This window comes from Macrobrachium nipponense, chromosome 6 (genome assembly GCF_015104395.2).
Source record: "Macrobrachium nipponense isolate FS-2020 chromosome 6, ASM1510439v2, whole genome shotgun sequence".
NCBI classification, from domain to species: Eukaryota; Metazoa; Arthropoda; class Malacostraca; order Decapoda; family Palaemonidae; genus Macrobrachium; species Macrobrachium nipponense.
Genome location: NC_061108.1, coordinates 70,384,519 through 70,396,943, shown reverse-complemented (window position 1 = coordinate 70,396,943; position 12,425 = coordinate 70,384,519). Strand labels below are relative to the sequence as shown.

General features: G+C 40.2%; 1 pseudogene; it reads right to left on the bottom strand.

Moving 5' to 3' along the window:
- Positions 1–6,219: 6,219 nt before the first annotated feature.
- Positions 6,220–10,455, bottom strand: LOC135216128 (protein ILRUN-like; annotated as a pseudogene).
- Between the last annotated feature and the right edge of the window lie 1,970 nt (positions 10,456–12,425).

The following is a 12,425-nucleotide window of genomic DNA, read 5'->3' as shown; positions in this document are numbered from 1 at the left end:
GACGTTTAGCCGTTCCCGTCTGTATGACGCTTCTCGTTGAACAGGTGAGAGAGGACGAGACTTCTTAATTGGAAGCGTCACGTCCTTCCGACGTGGCGCTAAAAACTCCCACTAGAGATGACAGTTGCTCTTGAACTGCCATAATGATCTTTTCTTGACGCTTCTCCCACGTCCAGTGCATGACGTCTTTCGTCATCACTCGGGGGGGGGAGAAGAACGGAAAGGGTACTTCCGCGTACACTTCAGGTGACGCTGACGCCCCCTTCGCTTTCTTGCTAGAAGACGGAGCGTCATCTTTAGAAACGCTCTGGACTAGAATCTATGTCAGGCTTCATATGACGCTTCAGCGGTCTCGACAAGTTCGATTCCTTCCACCCTCGTTTAGGTGAGGGAGAAGGAGAGGACGAGAAACATCGCGAAGACGCTTTTTTCTATAGCGCCCTTGAGCCGCCTGCCACGAAGCAGAGCTAGCTGAAGGGACGTCTGACCGTTGGGGATTCCCCACAACCTTCTTAAGGCTTTCGACTTTCCTTCTCCTCTGGGCTTGTGAGCTTGGAAGAGGTCTAGGCCTGGGAGCGTCGCAGGGACGATCAAACGCCCCCTCCACAACACTGGGAGAACTCACTTCACTGTAATGCTCACTTTCACTAGCCTTACCTTTGAAGTCAGCCATCTTGGACTTCATGTCTCTAATTGTAGCTTTCAGATTGGCGATTTTCCGATGCCGAATCCGAAAAAGCACTCTGAGAATGAGATACATAGGGAGAATCTACATCAGTAGGATTAGAATTATCAGTGAAAGGCTCAATAGGCCTTGAACTCACACCTTTCAATCGTCTAATTCCTATCCCTCTCTAACTTCTTCAAATAAGAAGTCAAAGTCTTCACTCTTCTGTTCATTCAATCCCTCGCATTCCTTACAAGTATTAATAGCAGAACACTGAAACCCCCTACATTTACGGCATACAGTGTGAGGATCAACCGAAGCTTTCGGTATCCTCACCCTGCAGCCTACATTCACACACCATTCTCACACTCACATTAGAATCAGACATACTGAGAAAAATCCAAAAGAGTATTCCAAAAACAGTCCACTGTAGCGAATGCCAAAACACGATCCAAATACGTCACCAAAAAGCCGAAAAAACGATGATCAAAGGATGAAAAATGAATCTAAGTCAGGAGGTAATAACAACAATGTTGATACCACCGGCGACAGAGAAAATATGATAGAAAACGGGGATGGTTCCTAGTCCTGCCGCCCAGGGCAGGCAGGTAGATCACCTGACCTACCTGTAGCGAGTGGCGCGAAATTTGAATTTCTGTCGGGGACGACGGAGTCTTAGCTATGTATATACTGACAGGTAAGTTGATTGTATGAAATCCTTTTTGTGTAGATCCGGGAAATGCGGGGGCAAATGACTAAGGTAAAGGTCTCGCCTTTTCTTACCAATGAATGTCGTACACCCTGCCACACAATTTGCCTGGTGTGCCAGGCCCATGGAAACTGAAGTGATGAGGTTATCAAACAGTCCAGGGTCTGAAGGAACAAAACCATCCTTCTTCAAGAACCCCATCAAGCCAGACAGAGTCCACATTGTGTGTGACAAGGCCTCCGTCTGATTCCTAAATACGTTTTCCAAGGTAGCTGCCTCCTTCAGAGAAACACTAACGAGCCTAGATGAAGCCAGAGATCTAGGAATTAACCCCTCAATAGATTCATTGAGAGGAACCCGAATCCCCGACGAAGGGTTCCCAGATACTCCATACAACGGCTTCCTTGGAGGAAGGAGCGCCGTGTCCTGCCTATTAAGTCCTACCACTGAAGCTAGTCTCTTGTCCGCCTCTTTCAGAGCTTGTTCGACTCTCCCGAACCAAGGAAGTTTGTTCGAAGAGTACACTACGGGAGGTTTAGTAGCATATAATTCCTCAAAAACTGAATGACTCTGCTGGAACGGTTGATCCTCTCCCTTTGCCTGCGGGAAAATATCCTGGATGAAATGAGTCATCCTGCTGTATTCGCTGTCACGCACTTGACTCGAAAGATCCTCAACAGCAGCTATGTCTTCATCCAACTCGTCTTCTTGGATTTCGTCCGAAGGCCGAGCTCGCCCTGTCATAGAAGCGGACTGTACATCTCCTAAACCTACCGATAAATTCAACCTTCACCACGTTATACCAACCCCCTCCCTCCGCCAGCCAGAAATATCGTCAATAGGCACAGGTGGATGACGAGGCGTATCGACACTTTGCCAAGACGGCAGTGTTGTCAACAGCTCAGGTGAACTACTGTCCCAATGACTAGTCTGGAACGCAGACTGTCTATCAGGTGCAGTGTTACCGAATGCAGACGAACTCGGCATCGTCATATTACGCGTCTCCTGTCTCGATGACGCAACAGTCGCGCTCGCTCCGCCCACCCTGTGTTTGTATGTTTCCTGCCTGTACATTAGTCATATTACCTACCTGGAGTGTTGACCATCCCGCAGCTACTGTCACTCCGCTACTCCTAACCGCCATATCTGGCACCTTCAGTACTCGATCCACTCTGCCTTGCGTCATAGCTAATGTACCCCGAGAACCTACTTCTACCGAAGCTTTAGAGACTAAATGATGAATGTTACCAAGAGAAGCAATACCTGAATCTGGAAGGATATCCGAACCCAATGAACCCCCGCACGGTGGTTGACGAAAACCTACACTGTCAGTGCAGTTTGCCCTGACGAAAAACCAACATTCATGCTCCTACCACTCCTTGCCAAAGAGCTAGCCATGTTACTGTCAGTCAATACAGTATTCCAACCTGACTCTCGGGTTGTGCGCAGAGAGCTCAAAGAACTCCCAAACCCTGCCGATATTGTCGTATCAGTCTTAGGAACGACTGAAAGAGTAAGGATACATCCTAACAGATACATTGTCCGTACTATCCGACCAAATCACCTGACCACTGACACCATCCGAGCAAGGAATACCGGAATCAGATACTCCCACCCGACTACTAGGAAAGGAATTGAAAAAAGTCGAAGAACCCTCAGAAGTAGGAAACATAGAAGAAGGAGAAATAGAAACCCCTACTGATCCAGAAGGCATAGCAGATATCAGTTCCGAAGAAGTAACAGAAAAGGAAGAAGAAGAAGAAGGAAGGAGGAGAGAGGAAGGAAGTTGAAACATAGATTCAGAAGGGCTACATTCCCTCATTCATCTTCTTTAAAGAGAGCCAATAAATGAAAAATCTCCACCTTGAAAATCAAAAACTAAGATCATCTTCAAATTCAGGAAAATTCTTAAGCATGTGATTTCTGATGTCACTGTAGTTCATCAGAAACACTGCCTAACTAGAGTTTCTAATACCCTTGTGATAACCCGAGAAAATTAGCATTGTACTCTGCTATATTTAGCCCTTGATCTAACCTACCCGAAGGACTGGGATTAACCCCCGGACCGAACGGAACTCGAGAAGAAGAAGGAATCTCCTCTACGAATTTATTAGTAGACGAGGACTGAATTACATTCTTACTAATACCTTTATCTGTTTTTCCCCGGGATGATAGACCCGAGGGAAAAATACAATCCGCTGGATCGAGCGGAGAAAGAACCCTGGTCATCTTTGCTTCTGGTCTTTCTTCTAAGGCTAAAGAGATCTTTTCCTCCACACCTGGTGCTATCTTCTTATCTGTCACTTTGTCTCCTAATTCTGATATAAACTTACCATCTTTGTTAGGGATTAAAGGGGGAACTGCTACTAACTCTGCCTGCTCCGCGCCAAGGGGGATGGCGGATCCTGCCCTGTGGGCTTGCGGATCCCCATAACCCCCAGCACCGGTTAGGGCTGGTTCTGGAACAGGCAGGGGAGCTGGAAAAGAACGATTAGTACTTTCAGTATCCCTATTGCTTGATCTATCTTCACTCAGCCTTGACATAAAATCAGTAAACAGAGACGTCATACTCGATGTCAACCTACTCTCAAGTTTCTTAAAAAGCACTGTCTCTAAATCTCTATCTTGTTCTACGTTAGACTCTTCCTGCCTACGCTTACTTCTTGATACAAGACCTTTCCTATGTTTAAGATACCCTAACATTTGGTCCAAAGACCACTCCTGACATTCTACACATCTAGTCTTCACATTACATTGGACAGGCCTACAATTTACGCATAATGAGTGACTGTCGTGTCTTAGGGTACTCATCCTCTTCTTGCATTGTTGGCAAAGATGATACGTCGTTGAACTTCCGCTCGTCGTTTTCTGTGATGATGTGGCCGAGGATGCAGAAGTTGATGTCGTTGTCATAGCCTGTGTTGTTTCTTCCTTAGTCGAATCCATGTCTAATGATAAGGTATACAGAGCAATTCAAACCGTAATCCAAAGGAATGCGTAATTCGTCACCAAATTTAATCAATTAAACGGTGCAAATGAAGGCCGGGCAAGACCAAAAAGAAGTTCGCTGTGGATACGTCCGTACTCCACCGCGAACGATAAGTGATTGACGTGAGAGGGCAGGTGTGACCGGCCCGTGAGGCAGGGCTACCAGCGGTGGGCTGGTAAATAGGTAACGAGGGTGTTTGCCAGGAGATTGGCAACACTGATCGTTTATTTTAACCAAAGATTTGGTAAATTTTAATAAATGAGGGTTCGGGCTGGTAAGTGACCAGGGCTTATTCAGGTATTCAGGGGGTGTATTGCAATACATCAATTTAATAAACTTCTCTACCTGGTTACATTATTATGATTATACTTTTGGCTATGCTACCATTTTGGATGAGATAGTACAATTTTAAATGAAGGTCTGAAATTGAAAGTTCAGGTTAGGAACTTTGTGGAACTTCTTCTAGGAGTAAGATATCTAGAAAATACAGGCAGTCCCCGGGTTACAACGGATTCGGCTTGCGACGTTCCGAGGTTAAGGCACTTTTCAATTATATTCATCAGAAATTATTTCCAGGGTTACGACGCATGTTCCAGGGTTACGACACCTACAACGCTCATCTGGCAGAAGAAATATGACCCCAAAAATGCAAATTAATCAATATTTGAAGGGTTTTTTTTGAAAAATGCAATAAGAATGCAGTCTACATAGTTTGGAATGCACCCAAAGCAATAAAAGTAAGGTTTTCTTAGGATTTTTGGTGATGTTCCGGCTTACGACAATTTTCGGGTTACAACGCGTCTCAAGAACGGAATCCCGTCGTAACCCGACTGCCTGTATTCAAGAGCAGACAGTACTATAGGGTGTTTGTTATTCAACTGACTTTGCTACTTATCAGAAAGCCAGACCCCCAAAGCATCTGTTAAGTTGAGGTGCTGTTGAATAAACTTTATTCTTATAGCGTTGACCATAAATACGAGTAGGTAATGTTGTTCAAAAGAAACACTCAATAACTCTCACTCAGCATTTTACAACTTTTAAATGGTTAATAAGTTGAGCATGCTACATTTTGAGAACATTTCTTTAAGAGATTGAAACCAGGATTTCTGTCATTCAAAGTTTGTTTGGACATTTATATTGAATTTGTTTACTGTTTACATCAAATTACATTCTCTTGTACTGGGGGACTGGATACTACTACAGCAGGCTAGTTGTACGTTTCTTTTCATATTAATGAATACTGGAACTGTACAATAGGTCTTACTGTACTGAAACCCATTTAACATTCATTAAGAGATCAACCACCTACTACTAGGTGTTACTCTGCAGAATTTATGACTATATTCCATATGACAAATTCTTATTAAGATAAACTTTTATGACTGAACTAGTCACAGTAGAAGCACTGCTTTGGTATTTTTACCTGCATTTTTATTTCATTAAATACTCAGGGTTGTTCATACACTGAAAGAATAAGTACTATATTTGCTATGCATGAGCTTTCTAAGAAAATAATTTTTTAAATGCCTCTACATTCAGGGATCCACAAAAGTTTTAAACTATATTTGATGAAACATAGGTTTATAAGTAGTATATTCATTCATTTCTGTATAATATATAATTTCAAATCCAAATCCGCCCTAGTTATTTAAGAAAAGTGTTAAATTCTAAGTCGCCGAATACCCTGGATAGGTTCCAGCGCTTGGTCTTTATGACTTTAATCTCTAGCAATGAATCAATCTTCTGAAGTAGTCAAAAGGCAATTGGGTTCCCCACCAGATTCTCCTGAACATACTATCACATGTTTAATCACAAAATCTTCAATTAATTGAACCACTCCATATTCAAAACCAGAAAATGAATACAATGTTAAGACAGCTTACCTCCAAAAAAGTTTCCTTGTGCTGTACTCATTCTCCACTTTGAAGAATATAATCCTGTTTTGAGAAGGAGACCACCATTCGATTGATATCAGCAACTTCACCTGCCGCTAAAGAGTTAACCGTTACATGTGAGGGGCCCCCATCTGTTCTCCACCAGTAAATATTAAGCTGCAGCCTCCTGGCCATCCATCTCACCAGTGTTTTGATTCGCCAGGTTTTTATGAATCTGAAAATTAAGCAGCAATATCTTCATCTATTAATGGCATCACAAGATGATTAAATTAAAAATAAAGTCACTTGTGACTGCTCTTCTTCATTGGGTTCAAAGCTCTAGAGTTTCCAACAAGCAATTCAAAAATTTCAGAAAGAAGGCCTTACAAGCTGCATTTATCTCTTAGGTACTACGCTGCACTTGTTATTGATACATTTTTCTGTTATTTTGTTTTCTTTACTTTCAGTGCTTGGTGGATGGCTGCCAAAGGTGAAAAGCATAATGTTTGAAGAGCATAATGTTCATCTCAAGCTACTACATATATTGTAAATGATTTACATCTAAGAGAGAGAGAGAGAGAGAGAGAGAGAGAGAGAGAGAGAGAGAGAGATGAGAGAGAGAGAGAGAGGAGAGAGAGAGAGAGAGAGAGAGAGAGCCGACCTTCATTATTATTACCTTGTGCTTGGTGGTACACTTTCTCCTTCACCTATCGTTATGTCTTTAACAAAGGTCATCTGGGGGAGTTTATTAAATACTTGAAGGTCAAAATATGCACAAACAGCTGCCTGCAGGTTCCTGTGAAAAAGTTTCATAATGAGCAAGATGTACATCACTATATTTAAAAAAAAAGACAAAATACGTAATTAGGAATCATCCATTTGCAATTATGCCTATATCATAAATGACAAGTTCTACATATTTATTTTTCTTGACATAGGTATAAGTTTAGTTATAGAAAACATTTTCCAGGGCAATTATGTAACCCATACGAAACAAAGTGGCAGTTACTCAGATAGTAGTCTACTGTAAATTAACCCTCTGAGATTAAGATAATGTCATTCTACGATATGCATGATATAAACTGTCACTGGCAGAGAATTTTTAAATTAGTCAAAAATATTTCTGTTCCCGGAATCATTTAGATGATGTATGAGAAGGCATTGGAGGAAAGCTCCACTAGCAACTGAACATAAATGCAAGTACCAAACACCAATACCTACAACACTATTAATAACTTGCACCCTACTGACATATAGTTCCACAAAATGCATAGCCTAGTTTAATCTTTTTAGCTATTTCTGTTAGTGGGTGAGAATGATTGACACTTCTATATCAAAATGACTGTGAATGGTACTCAAAACCTTTGCAAATCATTCATGTTACATTACTTGCGTATTTGATAACTCCTCAACTAATTTCATCTCAAAAACCACAATAACCATAGTATCTTTTATCATTCCTTCCCATACTGCCATCCCTTTAAAATATCTTTATTATAACACCTCCATTGCTTCCAAATGTGTTTGTGAAGAAATGAAAGTGAATGTGTATAATTTTCTTACAAATACTCCGGGAAAATAAAAAAGCTACCGAACTGTCCACGGTAACATTTCACTTGCGCATATAATACCTTTGATCATAATAATGAATCTCTTATAAACATTACATGAGCTGTTTTACATATAGTTTTCATTTAGATGTCATCCTAGGACAGGGTTACATAAAGACTGTCAGCAACTTTACCGACAATAAACTTGAAGGATACTGGCAACAGGGAGGGTTTCCATTTGTATTCAAGATTTTCATAACAATATACAGCACATACTTATTAAAGCACACATTATTTTACACAATATCTCTACAATTCTGTGATATGAAGGGATATATTTTTTCACTGTTTTTTTTAATGAAGCTCAACCCTTCTAAAACTCAGAACACTTCTGCCCTGTGCATCCTGATATACACATTTAAATTGTACAGTTTTAAATGTCAGTGACTTCTTTAAGATTTTAGGTGTAGCTTTTGATAAGATATTTACTTCTGAGAAGCATTTGCATAATATTACCTCCTATTTCTCAACAGTTGGTATCTTATGGAAATGCGTTCAAATGTTTCATAATGAAGCTATTAGTTTTAAGTGTTTTAACTCCTTTTTTTGTACTTGTTTGGAGTACAGAACTGCTCTCCAGTGTGGTCTTTTGGTGCTGGATCTGACCTCAAACTCTTGTAGTTTTGATATCAGTAAAGTTTATTTTGCCAACTCGTTATGGTGACTTGTGGGACAGATGTAAAGTGAGCTCATTATATTTGTTGCATAAAATGTACTAAAGCAACAAACATCCACTGCACTCTTCTTTAACGGACCTATTTGTTGTTGCTCTTACCAATACGTAGCCTGCAGCGGCAAACAGTGTGTCGTTTTCTGTTATCAAGTTTAATACCAGTCAATCTGATAGGGAGTTGTATCTTGTCTACACCTAAAATGTGGAATACCAATCAGTTTGCTAAGGAGTTTTATCTCGGCTATACCTAAAATGGGGAATAGTTTGCCTAATGAAGTTATGGAATCTCCAGATCTCCAAATATTTAAGATTCCTGCTCTCTGCTGACATCTCTTGAATTTCAAGTGTATTTTTTTTTCATTACCTCCTATTTATTTACGTATCACCTTTTCCTATAATTTATCTCTCTCGGCAAGATGATTTCCCTTGTGAGTATATGGTCTGTTGACTCTTTCATAAGCTTTCAACTGAAGATTTTGAGAAAGAAAGAAAGATACTAATTCAAGTGTCTTAAATTTTCTCACAACTGTTCAATGTATGTCGTGCTTATATAGTAATCAAAAGTACTGTTATTAACATGTGGTAATACTAAGGGCAATTTAAGCTATGTTTAATAAGCCTTGCATCATAAAATATGCTTACACAAACACCTTTGCTGTTAGAATGCCATACTTGAATAAAGAATAGCTTAGTTAGGCCAGATCTCCTTTCTAATGGAGGGCAAGTCCTCCAACCCTTTTTAGTGTCCAATGGATATTTGGCTTTATTTAACATGTGTAGCCTAACCTAGGTTACACAGCGGTGTCTCAATATCATAATTTAATCACATCTAGGTCTGCCGCAGATGCAGAGTAGCCAAGGGAGACAGTGTTAGGCATGAGAAGTCTGACTGTGAAAATGGGTCAAACCTAATCTTTCCTAGATTGCCATATCTATCCTGACCTAACCAGGTTTTATAACTTCCTACCTTGACTTTGGATGCCATGCCCTGACCTATCCGAGGGGATTTCGGTCCCCCTGGATGCTACCACTGAAGTAACACCTACTGGAAATACTAGGTAGCTATACCTAGATCTACAGGACTAGCTAGTAGAGGTAGCTAGCTAAGGTAGGTACTACCTACTATAGTAAGTTTACGAGGTCAAATTATACCAATGACTACCCTTGGTACCCCTAGGTCCTGACCTCCTGCAGACTAACCTTAGGATAAAATTGTCAATTTCACGTTACGTTCCACAGGTATAAAAGGCCTCGCTTAGGTTAGGCATCCTAGATTTAGCCTACTTTACCATCCAGACGCTAAGTCTTACTGCCCCATTAACCATTGGTATCCACGACGCAAACACCTAGGAAACTATAGTAGGCAGAGATGAAGGCATTTTCTAGCAGAAGGAAAAGTTACTCACCAATCTGTCATTTCGAGATAGAACTTAGCATTGATGTTCATTGAGGTGAGCCCCCACTAGGGTCTGCAGTTCCTTGATAAGGACTTCTTTGTCAGTCGTCCCTAGGCAGTTAAATTGCCTCAAAAGACCAGCATCTAAATCCTCATCAACTTCCATTTTCGATAAGTTAGTGTGATAAATATATTCAAATTATATATATATATACGACAAGTTCACTTTGTTGACGAGAGAAATGTACCATGTATAAACGACGTGACTTCGAGGTCTCACTCAGCTACCATTTTTTTTATATTTATATTTAAATTATTTCGTTGGCACCTCCTTTGGGCAGGTTAATAGCTACACGAAACATTATATATTATTGCGGGTAAAATTATATCATCTTTTTAAGGGAAGCTAAAGTTGGCTTACTCCGTATTTGTATTGTCATTGCGTTTGGAAATACAATAACTGGCAATTTTATTCTGCATTACCTAAACACATTCTGTGGGACTTTAGAATAGCATTCAACTCCCTTTATATGCAGTACGAACGTTTCTGTTTCTGTCGACCCTACAAACCTGATCGGTTGCTGTCCTTATTGCACGCGCTGAGGTCACTCAAATAAAAATAAATAAAACGACAACAATAATAACGGCGAAATTGATAAAGGAAAATAATGACGATAATGACTGTAGAATAGCATTCAAGGTATAACTTGAAGCCCTACGCACACTTGACTGACAAAATATAAATACTAGTAATTAATGAGAAAACGTGATTCTTACGATGTCTGAGTAGACTATAAATATACGCTACACACTGTTTGAAAAAAAGAAAAGAAAACAAGGTGACGCAGCATAACAGAAAACTTTTGACAGCTGATGGTGACATATATAAAGTATGGTAGTAATGGAACACACAAAATGTAATTCAGTCATTAACTTCTACCTGGAATTTCACAACGAATTGTATTTAGAAATCATAACATTCACATTATGTGTGTGTGTGTTTTTTTTTATTATTATTTCAGCATAAAGATATCAAATTAGAATAAAGTTTTTTCTTTAACCGAAACCGTTTTCATAACGGTGGTTTTAAAGAAAATATGTACAATTTTACCAATAATTGAATCGTGGGCGAATCCCTGCGCAACATCACACATAGCGCCAACCCTCCCCCCCTCCACACAAACCTACCCCTCTTACACATGTCCTTCACTAATGTTCATTCAGGCACTGCCTAATTGGGATTGTAAGGCCATTCTTTTCCAGTGCCTCTTTTACAAGCATTTACCCAGTTCTTTCTAGGCCTTCCTCCTCCTCGTTCTCATTTTCAGAATTCTAACAGAGAAAGAAACAATTTTTATAATCGACCTTAATTTCATGCAAACATCTTGAGCCACTTGTTGAAGTAGCTATAGCTTGACAAAAAAAATTCATGGGCCATAATGCTCACTTCAGTCATCTTATTGCGCTTGCAAGCAGATGGTTAGCATTTTTCATAAAAATATCTGTGTGAAACTTTCGACCCATATTGTGGCCTCAACCTGGCCCTTGTGGCCACAGTTAGATCAAACTTGAATCTGCATGATGTAGGTTGCGTAATGATTCAACAACTTAAAATCCTGTTGTCCTTGGAAAGATTTATACAGATTTTTGTTATCCTACACAAAACTTTGGACTCTGGAGGGGGTCGGGGCATAATTCGAACAAACTTGAATCTGTAACCTTTTTGCTCAATAAAGCCTTTATGTGAATTGCCATTTCTGGTGTGACAGGAAGCTCTAGGGAGAATTTTAGATTACTGCAACAGTAAATTTTCAATTGTGCTCATCCCACCCACCACCACCTTTGCAGCTTTCAGCAAACTTAACTTCTGGGTAAGACCTACGATGCTTTGTGCCAAGTTAAGTTAAAATTGGCTCAGTCATACATCCATAGAGAACACGCGAATTTGATCAGAAAAGTTCATCCACTTCCAGCCTAGTTAAGCTCAAATCATTCTTGAGTTGGATATAAAATTTAGGCCAAGCACTGGGACCTATGAGGTCATTCAGCGCTGAAATGGAAATTGACAGTAAAAGGTTTGAAAGGTGTAACAGGAGGAAAACCTCGCAGTTGCACTGAATCAGGCGTTAGGAGAGGATGGAAAGTAAGATGAAGAAAGAATATAAGAAAGGAGATACAGTAAAAGGACCGAAGGCTCGCTGCAAAAACCTTAAGTAATGCTACAGTGCACTGCATGAGGTACATTGACGGAACTACCCATCTACGGGGTAAAATCATTCTTGTCTAAATTCTTAAAATGAAAATTCAGAAGGAATGCTTAGGTTTATACCCAGGTCAGATTTGTATGAAGGGTCTCAGCTATAGTATATCTTGATTCCTGGTGCAAACAGTTTTCTTTGCTTTCCCTCAACTCACTAACAATTGAAAGTAGTAAAGAACGAAAATATAAAAACTCACACCCAAAAAGAAAAAAAAAATAACAAAGCAGTGATAAATGCGTTTCTGTG